Below are 18,308 nucleotides of genomic sequence, written 5' to 3' on the forward strand. Positions count from 1 at the left end.
GGGCAGAATCCTGCTCGTACATATTCAAGAGCTACAGTTACCACCAGAATGAGCTGAAGGAACTAGAATTTGTCAGTGCCTAGTTTAGCTGAAAAGTGATTTCATTACTGAGGAAATGCTTTCTATATGTGTTAAATTTGCCTGTTACTGCTCAATATTATTTTAACAGGAAAGGATAATAAATAATTTAGGGAACAAAATGGGAAAAGAATATATTTACCTAAGCACTAATATATCAAACATAATTTATTTTTTTTATTTTCTTAATGTCAGTATTTAGAATATGTTTTCAACAATTTAATCATTTCTATTGTATACCTTGGGGTATAATATCAGATGGGGCAGGAATTTTTTGTTTGATTAAAATGTAAATTCCATACTGGCTGAAATTTGTTTTGGCTGTTTCTTTGCATCCCTAAAACTTGGTAATTTGTTACAATATAAGCACTAAATAATTTTTTTGATTAATTGATTATTAGTTTCCCTATTAGGGTCCATTTAGATTCATTCAAATATGTATTTGAATTTAAAGGATCTTTTTTCCATGTGGAGGTGAAACCTCCATCTTTATATGAAGATGAGATCTTTGTGAAAAGTCTGCTCCTATAACATTCCTTTTTCCAATCTGTTCTTGCTTCAATCCATCCTACCTTAGTTCTATTTCTAAAATCTTGTTTCTGTGGACTAAGTATGAAGCTTATAGGAAATAAAAACTAGTAGGGAAGAAGGGAGAATCTAATTTCCAGATCAAATTATATTATAAAGTAAAATCATCAAAATGATTTAGTATTAGTTAAGAAATAGACAAGATCAATGGAACATACTATAAAAGCAGAAAAAATTAAACCCAATAACCCAATAGATAAATCTTAGAACATAATTGGGAAAGGCCCTCTATTTGACACAACTCTTAAAAAACAAACAAAATTGGAAATTAATTTGGAGATATGTTGTATTATATACCTTTTTGAATATCTCTAAGTCCTGGAGTCAGGAAGAACTGAGTTCAACCCAGATTCAGATACCTAAGAGCTGTGTGACTCTGGACATATTACTTAAATCTCCATTTCCCTAAAATCCAATGGAAAATGAAATGGGAAACCACTCCAGTATCTACTTAGAAAACTTCATAGACATCATGGTCCATTGGGTCATAAAGAGTCAGACATAATTGAATGAATGAATAAAAATATCATATAGTTTGTCATATTTGAATATACAGATGAATTTGTGTTTATATATTAATATACTAAAATATTTGCAATACTAGAGTTCAGTGATATTCTTAACCATCCTTTCCTTCCTACCACCTTTTCTCTAGAGATTTAATCTGCCATACTCTGTCATGGCTGTTAGCCCATTTTTTAGTGTTGGACCAGTATAAAGGCTCATTAGGTCCATGTGGTTCCATCCCTCTTTTACTCATTTTTCAAGTTTCTGTTAAATGTCTAAGTACAATCAGAATCACTAGAAATCCCAAATTAGGATTCCCTCTTCCAAATTTTCCTGTTTTTATCAAGGTTACCATAATCCTTCCAATTTCCCATTATCCCCAGCATGATGATCCTTTGTTCATAACTCTTGAGTATTAGCAGACATAATAGCACTTCATAAAAATTCTGCGAGGTTCCCTAACTAAGAAATAATATAAAATAGTCATAAAGAAACACTGCCTTCTGAGAATATCTTAAGATTGCAAATTGATTTTATAGAGGTAAATCAGTGTGTTACTCAGACCTCATTGCCTCTCTTGGTGTTGAAGATATTCAAGTGTTAAAAGATTCTTACAGAGATTTTTATTTCAATTCAGTTCCTTTTGTTCTACTGGTCAATGATAAACTGTGTTTAAGGGATTTCTCATGCAACCACCAAAAAAGATCTGCACATAAAGTTGAGCTAAATGGAAGACTTGAAGAAATGTATGTATATTTTGTGTAGCTGAAATTTCTTTTACTGATTCTTAAGAGAAGCTTGAATCTTATCTATGCCAACTAAAGTATTTTTTTAAATTGTTGAAATTCAATTAAGCAGCATTTTTTCTCACCCTTTCATTCCCCTTAATTTACAAGGAGGGAGGAGAAAAATATATTATCACATATATGCAAAAAAAGATAAATTCCCACATTACCCATGTCCAAAAATGTACATTTCCTTCTGGAATTTAATCTAACATCTCTCTATTAAGAAGTATATAGTATGATTCCTGACCAATCTTATGAAATCCTTATCACTGAATAGATAAGATTTCTTAAATCTTTCAAAGTTGCTTGTCTGTTTAATGTTGTTTTTATTGAATGAATTGTTGTCTTTGTCCTTCTTGCTTCACTTTGCATCATTTTATGCAAGTTTTCTTAGCCTTTTCTGAACCTATCTCTTTCATCATTTCTTATGGCACATTTCGATTGTATTACATTCAAGGGCCATGATTTGATCAGTCATAATCCAGTTGATTGACATTCCCTTTGTTTCTAGTTATTTGACCTTACAAAAAGAAGTAGTATAAATATATTTCTACAAGTGGATAATTTTTCTAATTTTTAAAAATCTCTTTGGCTTGTAGTCCTATTAGAGGTATCATTGAGTTAAAAATTATTCACCATTTAGGCATAGTTCCAAATTGCTTTCCAGAATAGCTTCACAAATTCACAGTTCTGCCAATTTTGAATTGGTGTGCCTATTTCCTTCATTATTTCTCATTTTATTTTTTTATCATCTTTTTCAATTGAGAAGGACCATAAAAGCAGTTTTAATTTGAATTTCTCTATTAGTGATTTGGAGCATTTTTCATAGGACTTTTGATGGCTTAGATGTCTTCTTTGAGAAATGCCTGTTCATATTCTTTTTTATATATCTTGAATAGGAGATTTTTATTAGAGAATTTACTATAAAGATTTTTCCAGTTTTCCCATTAAGATTTATTGGCTTTGAGCAAAAATATTTTTTTAATTTTAAGCAATGAGGAGTGGCTAGGTGGCATAGTGGATAAAGCACCGGCCCTGGAGTCAGGAGTACTTGGGTTCAAATCCAGTCACAGACACTTAATAATTACCTAGCTGGGTGGCCTTGGGCAAGCCACTTAACCCCATTTGCCTTGCAAAAACTTTAAAAAAAAATTTTAAGCAATTAAAATTTTTCAATTTACCTCTTGTGATCTTTATCCATTGTTTAATTATGTGCCAAAAAGAAATTTCTTCCATTTGATATTGTGATTTTTTTAATGATGTGGCTTCTTGTATCTAAGTCATATATTCATATATGTATCTAAGTCATATATTCATTTAGAGCTAATCTTGACACAGAATTTTTAAATAACTAACTCATAAAATAACTAAAAATTTTAAAGTTAACCATTGAGGGCAGCTATGTATCTGAAAATACATATCATTGTTTTTTACAAACACTCCTGTCAAACATCTACCTAGATTCTTAAATCATTATGTTAATGTTCTTTTAGTAAATTATTACTAAGATTTAATACTATGAAATATGACACATAGTTTTTGGAACACAAAATAAGGGGGGGGCGGGAAACCTTGTCAAATATCAACTCATATTAACTAGATGATGCTATTTATTCATCTTGCTTAAACTGAAGTTAAACATTAATGTTAATATAGCAAATCATTGATTTGATTGATTTCCCTCTTTTGCCCACAATTAAAGATAGACCTGTGACTTCACTGGTATAGGGAAGTCTTGGGCAACAAAATTCCCTCTACAAATGCAGGTCCACCATCCTCTCTGCAAAGTACAAGCTTATAGATTGTGGGGAGCATTGAAAAGTTGTTGATTGCCCAAGGTTACACAGTCAGTATGTGTCAGAATCAGCACTTGAACCCAGGTCTTCTCAGCTCCATGATGAATCTACTATAACATGGTATCTCATTACAATAGGAATTTCTTTGCTACTAGGAATTGTTTCATTCTCTGTGTTTATATTCCAAGCTACAAGCAACAGGTCTGGCATTTAGCTAGTGCTTAGTGAATGTTTATTAACTGACTAATTTAAAATGACATCAATAATTTTTTTTAAAAGAATAAAAATAAATTGAGCAGCAGAGTGACTATAGAAATAATTATATTTTGATTGTATATAGCATTTTATTCTATATATTAACTATAACATGTAGAAATTATTTAATGTTACTTTTATAATTAGCCAGTATTTATGTGTGACAATATGTTTAACAGTGCTAAAATAAGTGAAGAGGTTTATTAATTAGTAATTTTGGATGAAACTTTTTCTCAATTTTTAAATTTAAATCACATATGTACCAGGGAGTAAAGTATGGTCTATTTCTTAAAACAAATTCTTCTTTTCAAAAAATATTTTTAATAAGAACAACAATAGATTGTCTGCTCTGGTAAAGAGATTAGATGGAAAATCAGAAGACATTGCCACTAGTTAGCTTTGCCACCTTAGACAAGTCATTTCACTGCTCCAGGCTGCAAATTTCTTATCATTATGAGATATTGAACTATAAGTTGTCAACAGTCACTTCCAGTTCTATGATTTTGTGAAAGTGTGTTTTTCATAAAAAAATTCAACATTTCATCAAATTTAATATGACATACAATGCTTAAAATGCTATAAGAATTTTTTATTTATCTATTCTGGGCATAAGTACTGAATCATAATGAAAAAGAAAAGTGATTTAAGAGAATGCTTAAGTTCTTTGCCAAAATATTTTTATAATTTAATGTTTTTTAATCCTAATTAATAAAAATGAAAAAATACATCATTTATTCATACAAATATACTTTGGAGATTACTTTGAAGATATTATATACTGGAGAGAGAATAAGACTAGGAAATATTTCAAACTCTTTGACAAGTAATATTCTTTCTATGGCAAAAATGGATGTCATTCTACAATAGGCTTTAAGATAGGCAAGGGATAAGCATGACTTTTTTGCCAACCAGTCTGGAGAAATCTTATTTTCTAAAAAAACTATCCTTAAAGTGACAGGAACAAAATTAGAGGGAAAGATTGATACTAATCATACCCCCAAAGCATACTTGTGTTCTCTAATGTGAAAAAGGAGAACTGAATCATTTCCATATTGACAGCTTTATGATAAGTAGAACTGGAAGATAAAGGAATTTATAGCCTTACAAATGGCTTATCCTTGGAGAACCTATCAAAGTTTGTATAAATGGTTCCATCATGCATTTAAAAACAAGAAAGAAACATCATTATTTGGGACACCGAGTCATTTAATCTTGAAGTACTCACAATGAATCTAAACCAAAAAAAGTAGCTACACAAAGCCAATTTTGTTTTCTGTTTTAACATATAAATATTTCCACTTATTTAAAATCTTGATTTCCCAAAATTATTCATTTTTCAAAAGCAAATCCACTAAAAGCTAAACTTTATACCAACATCTTCTACAAAGGAAAAGATATAGTGAAATTTTATGAGGTCAATAAACCCCAACTTTTACCCTGTTCTTAGTGCTTGGTGTACAAAAAAAGACCAAAAAGAAAAAAAAATAGTCCCTTCTCTCAAGGAACTCATATTCTAATGAAGAAGTCAGTATAAAAATAACTATATACAGCAAGATATAAACAGGATTAATTAGAGATAATCAACAGAGGGAAGGGCCTAGCATTTAAGGGGATCAGGAAAGGTAGGATTTTAACTTAGACTTGAAGGAAGCTAGGGAAGCTGGGAATTGGAGATGAGAAGGGAGAGAATTCAAAATAGGTACAGTGAATAAAATTGCTTGGTGGAGTGAGGAGATGGAAGGTGAAGGATTGTTTGTATGAAGCAGCAAGGAGGCTAGTGTAACTGAATCATAGAGTCCTTAGAAGAGAAGGTAGGTGTAGGAAGACTGGTAAAGAACAAAAGGGTGAAGTTATGAAAGACTTTAAAAGCCAAACAGAGTTTTTAATATGTCATTGCTGAGTAGAGAGATGATATGGTCAGACCTGAATTTTAGAAAAATCAATTTAACAGTTGGATGAACTAGAGTAGGGAGAGACTTGAGTAAGGGATGCCAATCAGTAAGTTACTGCAATGATATAGGTATGAGGTGATGAGAGCCTGCGCTAGGGTACTATTGGTGTCAGAGGGGAGAGGAAGGACATGTATGGGATACTTAAGAAAGGGATAATCAACAGGACTTGACAACAAATTGAATATGTGAAGAAATGTCTAGAGGATGATTAGAAATATCTAGAGGATATATTGGAAAATGTGGTTCAGTTTTAAGAAATAAAAGGGAACAAATGCTTCAGATTACTAAAAAAAAACCTCATCCCATTATATCATGAATACTTCATTTAATGTAAGAAATGTGAGGCTTCTAGGGTTTATGAATTGCCACCAGTACATCTGGTGTACATGGTAATGACATGATGTAATATGTTATGTAGAATATCTCTTTTCCATCAATGTGGAATATCATTTGATTGAAGAAGTGAGAAACTAAAGATAGGGAGACAGATAAAGATTCCCTTGAATAACCTAAGCAAGAGTTCTTGAGGGCCTGAAATAGTATGATAGTCATGGGATTGCAGAGAAGGAAATAAAGGTGGCAGACAATATGGAGGAAGAGATGCAACTGTCAGCATTTGATTACATACTAAAATTGAGAGGTTCGAAGAACTGAGGATGACTGAAGTCATGAACCTGGTTGATTGGAAAGTGAAGAGGTTCTCTCAAAGATGAGTGAGTTTGAGGAGATAGAGAGTAGTTCTGTTTTATGAACATTGAATTTGAGATACCTACAAGATTTCCATTTCAAAATGCCCTCTAGGAAGCTGGGGTGGGAGAAGAGTATCTAAAGCTCAAGAGAAAGACTAAAGCTGGAAATAAGTCTGAAAGAGATCTACAGAGAGATGATGATTAAATCCATAAGATGACTGAGAAAGGAACGTGGGACATTACTTTTATCCAAATGTGTTCAATTTTTCCAAGATAAATATGAACAAAGACTGAAAAAGAGAGGCGGGGAAGGTGAAGAATCATAGCTGGGATAGCCAGAATGCTGCACTAGTAGCTCCCAAAAGTCAAAAGATCTAGAAGAAGGCCCCTAGAATATCTATCTTCTATAGAATTTCTAAGGGAGACAACAGACTAAAGTATAGCATGTTTAGTTTTTAAGAGAATTTCACATATATATCCTTTTTTTCATTTGATCTTCACAAAAACCCCTGTGTGGTAGGCAGTTCAAGGGATGCTATTATCATCATCTTTATTATAATTATCATTTCCATTTTACAGATGAGGCAACTGAGCCTCAGGAGGTTTTGAGATTTTTACAAAGTCATAGAATAAGACTAACCATATCTTTCAACTCTGAGTCTGGCCTTCTTTTCACTCCCCTACTTATTATCATGATGACATCCTGTCTTCCTATAGAGTGCTTCATTTCCATCTATTTTCCTAGAGAATGCTTTTTTTGGTTAAGTTATGCTTTGTTCATGTTTGTGTTAGGAACATATAAATGCAAGACATTTTTGAATGAGAGATTGAATCATGAGGTGAGGTGTATTACTTTTTCCCTCACAGCTGCAGTGATGCTTCCAAGCTGAGATGAAACCTATTCAGTTTGCTCTTAATAATAAAAAGACAAATGCAGTCATGTGGAACAGCTCATCCTAGTAATCACAGATGTGTTGCAAATTGTAACATGCTGGTGTGTGTAACAAACCTGTAATCTTGTTTTACAATGAAGGGAGAAATATGTAACTTGCCATGAACCCAGCTAATTTGGAAAAATGACAAAACCAGAAGCTATGTGACATAGGGGTTTGATGAGTTTAGGAGAGAAGTCTTTTATGATTGTCTGAATAGTGCCCCAAAATCAAGGTGTCATTAATTCATTTAGCAAGGCTTTGTCCTGTTCCTTTTGTCTATTTACAAAGCTAGATTTCAGCTTTCATCTAATTTTTTAACTGTTACTTTTTCTCCCTTTCTTTATAGATATATGTGATTAAAAAAATAAATCTTGTGCTCATTAGGCTTTAAGGACCGTTCTCCCCTAGGATGGCATTCTGGTTCTTTTGCTCCTTCTCCCCCCCCATCTCTCTCTCTCTCTCTCTCTCTCTCTCTCTCTCTCTCTCTCTCTCTCTCTCTCTCTCTCTCTCCAAATGGAACCATTTGTTGCTTTTTTTTGGAAAATGGCCAAATAGGCTGGATTAAACTGTTGTACTCTTGTGAATCTGCTGAATTATCCTATTTTTGTAAGTGCTTTGATGACTTTTTGAGGGAGCATGCACCATAGTGGATAAAAAAAAAAAAGCTAACCTTAAAGCCAGGGAATATGGGTTGAAATCCTGAGTCAGACACATGCTGGCACCTGGTCTTGGGTGTAACCTCTCAATGTAGTGGGCTACTCCCTAAGACTAAGTTGTAGAAAAGGTTCAGACCAGCTTCCTCACCTGGGAGTTTCCTTCTATACCACAGAAACACTTTGTGAGAATCAAATAATATGATGTATGTAGGAAACCTTTAAAAAAACATTTTATAAATAACAACTCATACAACTAGATCATTTTAAGTTTCACAAAGTGTCCCCCCCCACAATCTCATGGAGTAAATAGTGACAATATTATTATATTCATTTTATAGAGGAGAAAACTGAGGCTCATTAAGAGATTACATTAAATGCCTACAGTCACCCTGTTATTATTGTAATTATTATATTTAGTCATTAGAAATGAACTTTTGAAAAAAAAGCCAATGCATTTGATTAATTTCACCTTCAAATATATATTCAAGTATTTTTAAAGTTAAATTTTATTTTATTTTCAGATCTGCATTCTTTACTTCATACCTTCCCTTAGCCAATGAGGAAGAAAGAAAAATGAAATCTTTTAAATGTACTCTTTTTATATATAATATTTTATGTTTTCCCCAAATCCTGTCCTTGCACCCCTCCTTTGCTTTCCCCTTTCCTGAGTCAGTAAACAATCAGATATAGGTTATATATGTGCAATCATATAAAACAAAATATACTTTTAACAGTATGCTGTGGGAGGGCGGCTAGGTGGCACATTGGATAAAGCACTGGCCCTGGAGTCAGGAGTACCTGGGTTCAAATCCGGTCTCAGACACTTAATAATTACCTAGCTGTGTGGCCTTGGGCAAGCCACTTAACCCCATTTGCCTTGCCAAAAATCTAAGAAAAAAAACCAGTATTCTGTGGGAAAGTATTTTCATAAATGCTCAGTTATGGCTGTAATATATATTTTTAAATATGAGAGCCTTTCCAGAAATTCTAAGTACATAATAACATTTTAAAATAAATCTTTGTTATGTCTCATTCTCAATTTTATAATGCAGACAGAATACCATTTTAAAATCTCATTGTAACATCCGGTTCAATAACATGACACTGTTTCCATTTTCCAACTGAGTGTCATTCTTTTGCTAAAGTGGATACAACAAAGTCTGTCTAAAGTAAAAAACTATAAACAGATGCTTTCACAGCTCCTGTCCATTTAACAGTCTAGCAGTCAATCTCCTTAATGGAGATGTTGTCTTTATGGTAAAGTATCTTTGTACACTCATGGAATTTGAATACCTGGAAAGTGGTAATGGCTCTTCTAGAATTCCCGGTGCCCTGCACATTAGCAGGTGTCTAATAAAATTTTATTGAATTTGTACTGATCACAGAATTTGAGATATTTATCAAAATATATTAATTCTTTGAAGAATTCACCAATTTAGAAGTAGACAGTAGTACCAAGGATTTATTTTGAGAACAGGAGCCCTATACAATGATTTTACTGCTGCCTGCTTCCCAAGAGCTTCATGATTTTTTTGAGAATTAAGACACGTTGTTTCTCCATCGCTCATAAGAAACATGTTTAGTTTTATTTTCCTAGAGTCCTCAATGTCTTTGACCACAACAAGCAGGCAGTAAAGGGGGTTGTCTAGGAGAACAAAGGAGAAGACAGTAATTGTAATAGTTAAAAAAAAAAAAAAACAACCAGTAAGCATTGTAGGAGTGGGCTGGGGGGGGGGGGGAGGAGGGTGTAGATGGTGAATGGGACCTGAAAGAAGAATAAAAAATCCATCAGAAGCATTGGAGGCCCTGAAAAATGTGTAGTATTTAGGTTGGTAGAAGAGTGAGGAGGTATTCTAGGTAACATTCCATATGATCAGAACTTGAGAATTTTCAGAAGACAACAATGAGACTAAATTGAAGAAAGTTCAACATAAGTGAGCAATTTGTAACACATCCATATTGCCAGGCTGAGACAATGGGCAAACTGTCCTAGGTTTTGAATCAGTGGAGTGACAGGGCCGTTTTTCTTAGAAGAATGAATTGGATTTTAATACATGAACTGTTCTATAGAGAGAAAAGTATTTCCATTACCCTAATGGTAGGGGACAAGCTGTCCAAAACAGAACTCAGTATCTTTCCCTCTCCTGAACTTCACCATTTCTATAGAAAACACTTGCTGTCTGGTTTTGCAAACTCAGAGCCTTCTTGGACTTTCTGATTTCCCTCTTCAGCATCTCTTATACTGATTCCCTTTGCTCAACTTATATACCTCCATCCCCACCTCCGTTTAGGTCCTCGCCACCTCTTCCTGGAGTTTCGATAGTCTCCCAACTGGTCTTCCTTCCTGAATTCTTTTTAATACATTCTAATCCCCTCTAATCCATTCTCCACACAGCTGCCAAAGGGATATTCCTAAAGCACAGGTCTGATCACTTCTCTGTAGTGCTCTATTAACTCTCGTGGTTTCCTTTTACCTCTAGAATCTAATACAAACCCCTTTTGTCTGGCATGTAAAGCATTTACAATGATTCCTATCTCCCTTCCTACCTGCCTTCTCCCTGAGGTCCTGCCAAATGGATTTACTTGTGCTTATCATACACAATATTTGATCTTCTGCCCTCCCTCTTTGGTATAGGCCATTCTCTATTATGGGAATGCACTCCTTTCCTCTGCCTCTTGAAATCTCTAGTTTCCTCCAAAGTTCAGTTCAATCACCACTTCCTATATAAAGTGTTTCCAAATTCTCCCACTATTACTAATCGTCTCTCCCTCTCCCTGTAGTTATTGTATTTATTATGTACATATTTTAAATGTGAGTAGCTAAGTGGTACAGTGGATAGAGTACAATGTCTGATAAGGGAGATTCATTTTCCTGAGTTTAAATCAAATCCCAGACACTAACTGAATGACCCTGGGAAAACCACTTAACCCTGTTTGCCTCAGTTTCTTCATCTATAAAATGATCTGGAGAAGGAAATGTTAAATCACTTCAATATCTTTGCCAAAAGAAACCCAAATGGTCTCACAAAGAGCCAGACATAACTGAACAAGAACAAATTTTAAATTCACTTTGTGACACTTTAGTATTGCATTACTAGCATTTAACACAGAACCTGGTAAAGGTAAGCAATTACTGATTGGTTGGTAAAGGATTGCTGAATATTAATATTTATATTACTTTTCTGGAATTCTTGAAGAGTTTAAACAGAGAATCACAGGAAGTGCCAATGAAACTACCAAGATGAGACTTAGAACCAGATTTTTTGAACAGGAAAAATTTCCTGGACCTGATCTAATTTCTTAGCTAACAATCTAATTTCAAGTTAATTTCTTAGCTTGATCCTTAGGACTACTAAATAGAAAATGAATCAGTGGATTTTAAAGTCAAGAGGTCCAGTACCATTTTTTTCTACTAAATAATGTTATTTTATTTACTCTTCCCTCTATTCCTGTTTTTCCATTTATCCATCTTTGGTATCCTCTAGAATACTATGCCTGCCTTTTCCATGTGAAACCTTTAACTAGACTAACAATAGTAGTGTAGATTTATAAATCCTATGTGCTGGATTAACTAAGACCCAGTTATAAGGGGCAGATTGTTTTCTTGCTTTCATATTCTTCTCCTTTTATCTACCAATTCTTTTTTTTTTTTTTAGGTTTTTGCAAAGCAAATGGGGTTAAGTGGCTTGCCCAAGGCCACACAGCTAGGTAATTATTAAGTGTCTGAGATCTGATTTGAACCCAGGTACTGGCTGGTGCTTTATCCACTACACCACCTAGCTGCCTCTTATCTACCAATTCTTTTGCAAATTTTCTGCCCATTAGCACCTTCAGAAGACTAGAATGCTATAATCTCTAAACCCACATTTATCTTGTTAGCAATTTCTGGCAAAAATAAAATAATGTGAATAGTATACCAAAAAATTTTTAAATGTTTCCTAGATTAATGCTTAGTATTTTCAATATTCTCTACTCTTATCATAAGTAATCATGATGATAAAAAGAACTCCTAAAATAATATTACTTTGCATGTATATTATGCTTTCTAATTCAAAAAATACTTTCACATATGTAATAGTTATTTTGAAATAAGAGAAGATATAAGTAATGGATGCATATTGAGAGATTGTGAAAAAGTCAGGAAAAGAATCATTTCTGTACTGTGTAGAAATCACCAATATTTAGCAGGGTGTATATGAATATTAGGTGATTTTAATAAAGATATATATACCTCATAATGTCAAATTATATATCTTTAGATGTAATTTATAACCAGATCTTATACTAACTTTTTACAAAAGAATTCAAGAAAGCTACTCAACTAATAATTAAGATTTCAAGGAACAGATGGGAAAAGGAGGGAGGAATAAATGAAAAATAAATTAATTGTGGTGTTTTCTGTTATGCAAAAAGATTCTTTGAAGAGTCAGTATTCATTTGGAGGCTTTCTCTATCAATCAGTGAGAAGGCATACCAGTGCAATGTACAGTTTTTTCTACTTTTATTTCACAGAGTCAGGAGTCAGGAGTAACTGGGTTCAAATCCGGTCTCAGACACTTAATAATTACCTAGCTGTGTGGCCTTGGGCAAGCCACTTAACCCCATTTGCCTTGCAAAAAACCTAAAAAAAATGCTAAATTTAATAGCCAACAGCAAAACTTTGGGCAGCTAGGTGGCACAGTAGATAGAGGGTTAGGTTTGAAGTTAGGAGGACTCCGCTTCCTGAGTTAAAATCTGACTTTTTTGCTGGCACTGTGACACTAAGTCACTTAACCCTTTTTGCCTCAGTTCCTCCTCTGTCAAACAAGTTGAAGAAGGAAATGACAAACACATCTAATATCTTTGCCAGGAAAACCCAAAATGGGGGCACAAGGAGTCAGACATGATTAAAAATAACTGGTTAAAAACTTTAAGACAAATAATAATTATTAAGGATAAAACCACTTTATATTTACAGTTTGTTTTTAAGTGTAAAGTTTATTTTTTAAAAAAAAATCTTTTGCTATGTCTCTCTTCAGAGATCTCTTTTTATCCTAAGTGGATTTTTTCCACAATTTGTTGTTGTTATAGTGTCATCATTAAATTTTTATACATAGTTTAGTTTGAATATCACTATTCTGCTACTGTTTTTTAATGTTTAGTATGTTTTCTTATATTTATTTTTATTCTTCATATTTGTCATTTCTTATGGCATACTAATATCCTATTATATAGATATGTCACATTTTTGACACTCACTGAACATCAGACATAAAAGTTTCAAGTCACAGGTTATAGGATCCTAGACCTAGAGTGACAAGTGAGACCATTTAACCCAAATTCTCATTTCACAGATGAAAAGACTGTAGACCAGGGGATGTTAAGTAGCTTGCACAAAGTTATACAGATATTAAGAATCAGAGATAGAATTTGAACTTGATCCTCTAATTCTAATCTTTCCATTAAACATATAGTTTTTAGTATTACAGATAGATCACCTATAAATAATTTTAACAGTGAGACTTTTTGTTCTCTTTTTAAAAAATTCTTATGATTATGATGTCTTACTAACAGTATCATTGAGCCAAAGAGCATGGTCATTTTAAAGTTCCTATCGAATCTCACCATGTCATTATTCAAAAAAGAATTTCATCTAATCACAACTTTTAAGTATGACAATATTCATATAATTCCACAGCTTTACCAACAATGAATATCATTGTTTTTAATGTCTTTGTCAATTTAGGTGTATAAAATGGAAAGCTGAAGTTGTTTTAATTTCCTTCTTTATAGTTATTGGAAAATTTCAACTATTTCCCAGTTGACTATTGACATTTTGTGCTTCTTCCTTTGAATCTACATTGTTATTCCCAAAAATTCTCTTTTCCATCCTTGAGTTGGATGGATTTCACTGACCCAAGAATATACCATTCTTATTTCTGTTTTCTATCTGCACTTATGTTGTTCCCTTTAGAGTGTAATGTCCTTCATTATTATTATTATTATCATCATCATCATCATCATCATCATCATCATCATTCTTTATGCCCTTTGCCCTTTCCAAATCTTAGTGAATCTTTGGTGGCAGCTAGGTGGTGCAGTGGATAGAGCATTGGCCCTAGAGTCAGGAGGACCTGTTCAAATCCAGCCTCAGACTCGTAATACTTATCCAACTGTGTGACCTTGGGCAAGTCACTTAACCCCATTGCCTTGCAAAAACAAAACAAAACAAATGTCAGTGTAGCTTCAAGGTCTACTTCACTGCCTTGTTCATGAAATTTTTCCTAATTTATTCAAGCATAAATGAGGATAGAACCACATATTTTAACACATTTATTAAATATTTAATTTTAATTCATATTTCAGAGATGTCATGAAATCTCATGCTATACATCACTTCTTGCACAAGAGAATTATTTGATTAGCAACATAACAAGAAAAATAAGGCCAAGAGCTCATGTCTAGATCAAAGGTTCTTAACCTTTTTGTGTCATGGTTATCAAAATATTTTGTTAAGTTTCTCCCCAGAACACGACTGAAATTTCTTAGACAGCAGGGACCATAATTTATGTTTCATGGACCACAATAATCAATACTATACATTTACAAGACAAAGAAGATACGTATCTATTTGTCTAACTATAATCATTTAAGATGATTGTCTCTGTATCTCACTTCCCTTATCCTTTATATATAGATATCCTAGTGCCTCGATATCCTAGTGCCTCTTCTGGGTCAAATCCTATATGTGAAACCTACACATCTCAAAAGTCACGGTAGTTGGATTCAAATCTCAACTCTGAGGCTTTACTACCTGGATAAATCTTAGGCAATTCACTTAGCTACCTAGGTCTCAGTTTCTCATCTATAAAATGGAGTTTTACTGTAAAATCTGAGATACCTACCAACTTTGGATCTATAATCATTTTGTATCTATCTTTATCAGCAATGTATTGTGAAAAGAGCAATGTATTTGTAATAGTATATATATAGCATATATTATATGCATATATATATATATTATATGCATATTTATGTACATATCCATTAGATTGTGAGCTCCAGGGCAGGGCCTGTTTTTTTTTAACTTTCTTTGTATCCTCAGCACTTAGACTGCTTGCCATGTTCATTGACTAAATGACTGGTGTCAGAACTCTACTTATTACCTTTGTGGCCATGGGCATGTTGATTCATTTTTCTGGGCCTCAGTTTAAAAATGATCTTTGTGATTCCTTTCAATTCTAAATTTGTAATCTCTGTTGAAATCCCAAATTGATTATAGTTCAATTATCAACAGATAATTGAATTTTTATTCTAAATCTGTGATCTGTGCTCAAATTCTAAGTTGATTCTTGGCATTTACGTACATTTGTACCTCTTATTTTTAATTATGGTCCAGAAAAAAAAAACTTGAATATGCTTTTCTCTGACTTGACTGAAATCAGTTACTTTTCAGAAATGCATGAACAGATGACAAGCTGGTTGCCTCAGAAGTCTATTGGCCATTGTATCATATTTCAGAGATGTCATGGAATCTCATCTTACACATCACTTCTTGCACAAGAGAACTATTTGGTTAGCAACATAACAAGAAAAATAAGGCCAAGAGCTCATGTCTAGATCAAAGGTTCTTAACCTTTTTGTGTCATGGTTATCGAAATATTTTTAAAGTTCATGCACCATAGGTTAAGAACCCTTGGTCTAGATGGACATCTCCAAACCAGAACAGCCTAATCGACAGCATCGGGACAAATCATCTTTTAGTTATTTATACAATGCAACTGTTTGTTTTTAAGAAGTGCTGTTTTTGAAAATTGTACTTTACTGTCAATAAATAAATGCTCTTTCTTGAGGGTAGGGGCAATTTTTTTGTCATTTGTCTTTCAGTACCTAGGATGTAGTAGTTGCTTAATAATGTTTGTTGAATTGAATTTGCCTTGAAACATAAAACCTTCAAATTGGAAAGCACATTAAAAATATCTAATCCACAAACATGTTTTGCTCTAAGTCACTCCCCTTCATATTATACTAAACTACAAAGGCATTTAGGGCATATTTAACACATCCTCCTTAAATTTCTTTGATGCTAAATACCCTCTGTCAATTGAAGGCATTTAAATAAATGATGATACTGATGCTAATGACAATGTTGGTTTTTTTGTTGTTGTTGTTGTTTCCTAACAACTTGTTTTTTTTCCCTAACCTTGTCTCTTTGATAATGACCCTATAAGGGCCATAGGATCAATGGTGACATTTCATATGGTCTTTGTTTTGTTCATTGGTATGCAAAGCAAAGAGCTTGTCGCCTTGGTTGCCATGCTCTGGCACATTTCCATAACACCTGCAGCTCTGTAGTTTAGAAAGTGATAAACTTGGATGCATATGTTTTATCCTTATAGCATAGCAGTGCAGAGTGATTGCTCTTTGAGGTGCCCTGTATTGATACTAGATCCCTACTTCTTCACTTAAGCTTAATTAGCAGGTCTTTCTTAATTATTTATACATGCTGGTTGAAAAATTTCAAACATCTGCCTGGGTAAAAAAAAACATCCTTTCTATTGGGAAAAGGTCATTCTATCCACCATCTGGATCTTTAGAAATGGATGATTATGAAATTTCCTATCTGATAGATGGAAAAGGATAAAAATTACCTGCAAATTATTGTCATCTTCCTTTCTGTTTTGTGTACACTGCCTCCTCCAATTTTACAGCCAACTTTTGTCCAAGTCATCTAATTTTCTTCCTTCATTTACATATTGCCTTGGCAGTACCATTACTGAAATAAAGATCAAGATTTAGCTGGAATGCTTGTGATGTGGCTAGAATCTCTAATTGTCTGTTTCTTTTGTATCTAGTATACATAAATAGGGAATGACAAGCTGACCTTTAAGGAAATTTCCTTTTTGTTGAAAGGCTGAAAGAGAATATGATAGGACAGAATTCATATTATGGCCTCCCCCCACCTTTTTATTTTTACATAAAATCCCATTTTCCAATCTACTCTGTAAAAAATATCCTTAATTAGAGGCATACCTCCTGGAGCACAACCATTATTAATAAATTTTCACTTTTCACTTTTTTCTTCCATTTTTAAAAAGATAAGATAAATTTGCACTAAGTTCATATCCCACTGAAAAACAGTATTTCTGGTGACTTGGTTTGTGGTAGATGATATAGCAAAGTAGTGACACTGTTGGTTTGCTAAAATGTAAGCTTCTTCAAGGCAGTGACAATTTTCCTTGTGTTGAATCTCTAGCCCTGAGCACTGTTCTTGCCCATAATAGGTACTTGATAGATGTTTATTGATTTATTTGACTTAATTTAACAATGCAGTACTTGTCTTATAATCAGTTTTTTCCTTGATACAAATTGAGTAAAATTAATTTAACTTCAGTATCCTGGTTGGTTTAAACAATGAGAATATGGTCAGGTAGCCAATAGCATTCTTTCTATGTTTTTCTAGTCCTGTTTATATAAAGTGCAGCCTAATAAAATTGCAATAGATCTCTCCCACTATCTTGAGGTACAACATCAAATAAGTCATATCCTCCCTGGATATTGTTTTCTTTGCTAGGAAACCAAAGAGGGGGATGGATTACATTTGTTCTCTATGGCTTCTTCTAACTCTAAAAATCTGATAGGTTAATTAACTTAGAAAGTACTTCACCAGGATGATATGACTAGTCTATGGAGGGAAAAATCTGAGAAAGTTTGGAAGTGCAAAAGATTGCAATTAAGAATTAACCAATTCAGACACTTCTGGTATACTTTAGTGCCTGACTTTGTGAGGTTAATTTAGAGGAAAATATAAAAGCAAAAAAATACCTTTAATTGTATTGTGGAAAATAAGCCTAATGGAAAAAGAAGGCTGTCCTGTAAGACAAAGAAGACCAAGGTTGAAGTGTTACACCTGCCACACACTAGCTAAGTAACCATAGGTCCCACACAACTCTCTTGAAATCTGCAGAAAAGTTGCAGATATGTATTGATGGAAGCAGTTTTCTCAGATTCATTGGGCTTAGGATTCATGTGATTAGCCAGCTGGCAAAGTAGTTGTTTTCTGTAAATTCCCCCAAATTAAAAAT

At 33.4% G+C, this 18,308-nt stretch overlaps 1 protein-coding gene across 6 annotated transcripts in view; it reads left to right on the plus strand.

Moving 5' to 3' along the window:
• Positions 1–18,308, plus strand: part of MBNL2 (muscleblind like splicing regulator 2) — a 186,560-nt gene that overhangs the window by 62,577 nt on the left and 105,675 nt on the right. The window lies entirely within an intron of this gene.

This window comes from Macrotis lagotis, chromosome 6, assembly GCF_037893015.1.
Source record: "Macrotis lagotis isolate mMagLag1 chromosome 6, bilby.v1.9.chrom.fasta, whole genome shotgun sequence".
Taxonomy (NCBI): Eukaryota; Metazoa; Chordata; class Mammalia; order Peramelemorphia; family Peramelidae; genus Macrotis; species Macrotis lagotis.